Here is a 5,820-nt window from a genome sequence, read left to right on the forward strand (position 1 = left end):
ACCATAATAAATAATGTAAAAGTATATGGTCAGATGCTCGCCATTTTCTTTTGAAAGAAACTTAGCATAGCAATACCAATGCACTGGCCAACAAGAATATGCATACCACCTTCCAAAAGAAGCTTTGAGAAAATAGCATTGGCCCAGTTGCCCTTATCACTTAATTATATTTACATCCACATACCATGCACTGAACAAAACTAGAACGCACAGCATAATTTCACCGAGAAGTCTTCTCTAAAGAAAATCACTGAAAAGTGGACAGGGCATTCTGTGTCAGAGTTCGTAATGCACCATAGCTATTTTTTTACCGGAAAGGTAATGCATCATAAGGATCAGGTGTATTGCCTTAATGATCATGCAAAAATACTTTGCCAAATAATAACAAATCAAATTTCTCGATCTCATAATATATGTTGTGTTCTGTTTTCTGTATGTTGTAGATATTCAAAACAACACAAGCAACCCAAAAATCCCTTTTTTAAAATGTCTTATAAGTTATAATTCCACACTTAAAGCTTTGAGAAAAATATGGCAGGGACAAAGTTGATGAATTGTCAGCCAATAATATATAACATTTTATGGAACATGAAAAGATGTTGCAGCAAAACCAGATCTGCTCTGCAAGCCAACTCAGAGCAGACTAACAAACTGAATATATAGAAAATACTTACTTGGGATGGAGATATCAATATCTTGGTCATATTTGATTGAGAGGGGTGGCGATGAGGTAAAAAATCCCAATAGTCCTGGGGTAACTTGTCTGTCACTCTGTCAACAACTTCTGCGGTAACCGAAATTCTATCCATAATGGTAGGGTTCTGTTGAAGTTTAGGTTTATTCTTGAACCCTCTTATTCTCGGGCTTGCCAGCGTCTTAAATATTACATCAGGGTATTGTTTAGTGTCATCCTTCTGTTCAGCAAAAAAGGTCAAGGTTTAATACAATATGTAGAAATACAGGCCAAAACGTCTGAACATGCACTTACTGAGCAATACTTGCAAGTTGCTTGACTTGTAGCCCCATCCGACCTCTTCAACAACAAAAAATCAACATGTTAGAGGAGTATTTATGCACCAACCAGATATACCAAAAAAGAGAGCCCATATGCACAGTTTTTTATTTATTTTGGCAATGCTTACATACCTTCTTATGTGCTTTTGAAATGTAAACATCTTGTCTCACAAATTCCAAATGTTCAAACAAACAAAGTGTAAGTAAATAATATAAAGTTTGGTTTCCACATTGCAGCATTTTGTTTAAAGATACATTAGGTATGGAAAAATATACACTACCTATCACAACAGTACCGATGCTTGTTTTACGGCGTTTTATTTTGTATATGCAGGACTTTGCACACCGACATTAGTTTAGAAGATCAATAATGATTAAAGAAAATAAATTGCTAAATGAAGATGAAATAGGTTAATCTGGCCATTACAAACCTTTGAATATCTGTTTTTCTTTGGAGTGTGGCAGCAGGACATATCTGATTCAGTAACTGAACAGCTTCCTCAACCGTATATGGGTTGAACACAATTGTCGGCAGCTTAATGACACCAAAATGATCTAAAATTTTGACAAGTCAATTAATTTTGGATTAGGAAGATAAAACAAGATAAATTTGGTGCTGAATGCTTAATATTACTCACCATCGCCATCACACTTGCTGCGCGATCCACAAGTCTCACACTTTTTTGCCCCATTTGGTAATCCCAACTTGGCACTAGTGACATCAGATGCTTTTGCAATGCTGGCGCTGCTATACTTTTTCTGGAAATGCCTGTCAGTTTAACATACTTTCCGCAGGGTAAAAAGCGTGGAGGCAAAGTAAATAAAAGATTACCATATCTTTACTGGACATCAGATCAAATTTGATTGCTTTTAGCTCGGTCTCCGTGATGGGAGGATCCATTTCAGTATTTGGCTCATCCATCCTGCAGAACCGAACACACATAAAAATTTCACAATGACAGAAGCAGATGATGGTATACATACACAAATGAAAAGAATCTAAATCGTTAATACAAGAAGAAACGGGAAATTTCTACAGGGATTGCTTTAGAAAGAGGAATATCATGTCAATCTCAAGCACTCGTATCGTACCGGAGCAAGTAGGGTTCCAAATAGGGTTTTTATATAGGAAAATGAAGGAGCGAAGTCGACAACAGAAAAATAAAGACTAGTAGGATAGGATCCACCGAAGCCCCCACCTTCAACAAAAGGGTGGAACCAATCCACGCCTAGCCAGATCCAGCAGCAGTAGAAGGTGGCGGCGCCGGCGGCGGCGCAGCAATCTGCCGTGCGAGGAACAGATGGGGGAGCACAAGCGCGGTAGCAGCCTGGCCTTTTGGAAATTTGTGGGTCGGGGGCAATCCACCGGGCCGGGAGACGGCTGCAGAGAGAAGCACGCTGCAGGGGTGGGGGCGCCTCGGAGGGGCTGCACGCGGCGACGCCGCCCGCGCTGCGTTCTCGGGAGAGTAGGCGCACGGGGAGCTGAGACGACAGGGCCGGAGTTTTTGCTTCTCTCCTTTTCTTCCCCCTTCTTTTCTCTTCGAAGGTTTACACTTTTTTTTGGTCACTAGACTGGATTTCTTCAAAAAGTGCAAATGCGACATTTAATCCCAAAAAGGTGGTATTCTAATGAAGATGCAAAATATAATGTGGTATTTTATCAAATTTCAACTAGTTGCAAAAAAGCCTGCTATCTCTACTCCTAGAGGGGGAGTTAATAGCCTGGTATCCGGGTTTTTCTTCCCCCCCCCATGCTAGTTTTTCACACTTACCAACAACCCCCTGCGCGCAAAGAAAACATCAAGGTCACCGAATCTTGCCTTCACCCCGTCCAAAATTTTCTCGCCCTTTTCTTCCTTCTCTTACGAGGAGAGAGCTTCGCGCCTCATGCAGCTAGGCGGTCGTCCCAACCTCCCACTCCTGGTTGTCGGCAACCGACGAGCCACAACCTGCAAGGACGCCGCTGGCCACGCCGTGCTCGCTCCTCCTCCCTACCTCTCCACCATTGCCGCCTGTGTCCATGCCACGTACATCTCGCGCCCGCCTGAGCCGTGATGGGTTGGGCCATCGCCGCTGCCGCGTGCACCCGGTGACCGCTAGACGTCCCCCAACCACCGCCAGCTCGTCGCCCTACGTCACCAAGCCGTCGTGCCAGCCAGTCTCCGACCTCCCTTTGCGCTCGCTGTCATGTCGAGAAGATGTTGCAGAGGTTGCTCCTACGTGACGGCAACTGGCCATGAGTAGAGGGTGCTCCCCGACTGCAACTGCATGTCTTCCATGCGACTATAACTTAGTGGTGCTTTGTAGGGGGAGAATGGCAGTTGTAGTGGCGGAGCTAGACAGGATGTTCGGGGCGGAGGGGGAGGGGGGGTGAGGTAGCAAATATGGTTGTTTGAGGGGTGGGGGCAAAGCTAAAAACATATAATCCCCAAAATTTTCTTCAGGTTTTGTAGTGAGGCTAGGGGCATGGCCCCTGCTGGCCCCAACTAAGCTCTGCCGATGGACAGTTGCATGACCGTCACTAGCATGCAACTACAAAAGTTGCCCCCCCTCCCCAATTGCAACTGCATGTATTCAATGCGACTGCAACTTGGCAGGGCGAAAGTGGTGTTTTTGTCGAGAGAGACGGCGGTTGCATGTTTGCCACTAGGCACACAACTGCAAGTGTTGCCCTCAACCTCTACTATGTGTTTTCAACATGGCTTCAACATCGATCTTTCCGAAATTACACAATGAAACATTTTTTGAAATACAATTTAAATGTTTCTAAATTATTGGACTAATCTTTTATAAATTATTGAACCTTTTTCCAAATACACATTGTATAATAAATATGTTTCTTAATAAAGGATGATTATATTTTTTCAAATTGCGTTACATTTTGTATGACAATATCATCAGACTTAAAAACCCATAAAATTTGAGAGGTGTTCATGAAATTTTTAAATTTATGTTACACTTTTTAAAAAGTGCTCACCTATTTAATTTTTTTTTGTATTTTTAGTAGATTTTGGTATATCTTTTAACAAGTATTTCTTGAATGAAAGAAAAACAAAATTAGAAAAAAGGAAAAGAAAAGAAAAGCATATGCAAAACAATAAAGAAACAGAAAAAACAATGAAAGGAAAAGAAAATAGAGAAAGCAAAGAAAAAACAAAAACAGGAACAACTCACAAAATATCGATGTTCTAACTAAATCAAAAAATATTTAGACAACAGGCCACGTGTTGAATATTTGTAAAAAGAAAGGCCCTAAGTATTTCCTATAGCCCGACATGGGATATATATAATTCCGCACAAGAGGGGACAAGAAAACTAGGCCCAACTAAAGCCCATACAAAGTTCACAACAAGACTGGCTAGAGAAACACGTATGAATGATGAAAAATATACAAGACAACACATATTGTATTATAAGATGACATTAGCCGACTGAGACGATTGAGTCCTAGCCAGACCCATTAGTTATAGGTTAATCAGTACCTAGAAGAGAAAGAAGAGAGAAAGGGTGAAGAGAAAAAAGAGAGAAGAGAACATAGAGAGAAGGTAGAAGAGAAAGAGGGAAGAGAAAAAGGTGAGAGAGAGAAAGAGAAGGGAAAAGAGAAAAGAGAAAAGGAGAGAAGGGAAAAAGAGAGAAGGGTAAAGTTTTTTTGCTATACATGTCTTTTACTTCGATCCATATTAATTGTCGCTGATCTGTATAAATTTATACTCCCTCTGTATCAAATTTCTTTGCCTACATATAGTCCTCGGCCGAGTCCTCCCCCTGAAAAAGGTCTTCCCCCTCTCTCCCTCTCGTGGCGCCCCTCGGGCGACGCGGAAGGAAACCCTAGCCGGCCTCCGTCGCAGCCCTCCCCCACCTCTTCCCCTCCTCGGTCACCACCGGAGGGCGCCACCAGGAAAGCCCATGCAGCATCGACAGCGACAAGGCCTGTTCCCCCTTCCTCGCGCTTCTGATGGGGTGGTTGGCGGTGTCCTGGACTAGGGGGTACTCACCACGTCGTCCCCCGATCAGGTGGATTGGGCCGAGGACCCCCGTGGCGGTTCACTCATGGGCCACTTCCGGCAGCCCATGCCGCATACAAGGAGGTTTCCACAAGACTTGGCGCACAAGCCGAGGACTCTCCTAAAACCCTAGGCCTCCGGTGTGTTATATAAACCGAGGCCAGGCTAGACAATAGATCAGCTAATATTCATTACTACAATCTCGTGGTAGATACATGTACTCTGTACTATACCCCATATGAATACAATCAAAAGCAGCATGTATGGTATTATCTCTTTGAGAGATCCCGAAGCTGGGTAAAATCTCGTGTCCATGTTACCATCGCTCCAAGACGCCTAGCTTAGGACCCCTACTATGAGATACGCCGGATATTGAACCGACATTGGTACTTTCACTGAGAGCCTGCTGGCGGTCGCCACAGGGCGATGGGAATCCGGATCGTCTCCGGCGCGATCTACGCATCGGAGCCGAGCTTTATGGTCGATGTCGGCATCTTTTGTCGCCGGCTCGACTGGTCACCTTGGCTTAACCGAGGACTGTGCCCTACCTCCAATCATCATGTTCGGATGAGGGCCTTCATCAACATTAACTCCGATCTTTGTCAAGATCATGGAGGAATCATCCATGGAGCTCGGGGGCTCGACATCAACATAGCCCTCAGGCGACCGTGCTGTTTTTCCGAACAACGAACTTGTATCCACTACCACCACCTCCTCGAGCATCGCTTTGACGATTCCTTCGGTGGAATTGAGTGTACAACAACACTGTGAAATTTCGTCGTGTTCCGATGGAGCGATCTCC

General features: G+C 43.9%; 1 pseudogene; it reads right to left on the reverse strand.

Annotated features, from left to right (window-relative positions):
* Positions 1-579: 579 nt before the first annotated feature.
* On the reverse strand, positions 580-3,036 carry LOC123157163 (DNA-directed RNA polymerase IV subunit 1-like; annotated as a pseudogene).
* Between the last annotated feature and the right edge of the window lie 2,784 nt (positions 3,037-5,820).

The sequence above is a fragment of the Triticum aestivum genome, chromosome 1D (assembly GCF_018294505.1).
Source record: "Triticum aestivum cultivar Chinese Spring chromosome 1D, IWGSC CS RefSeq v2.1, whole genome shotgun sequence".
Lineage (NCBI taxonomy): Eukaryota > Viridiplantae > Streptophyta > Magnoliopsida > Poales > Poaceae > Triticum > Triticum aestivum.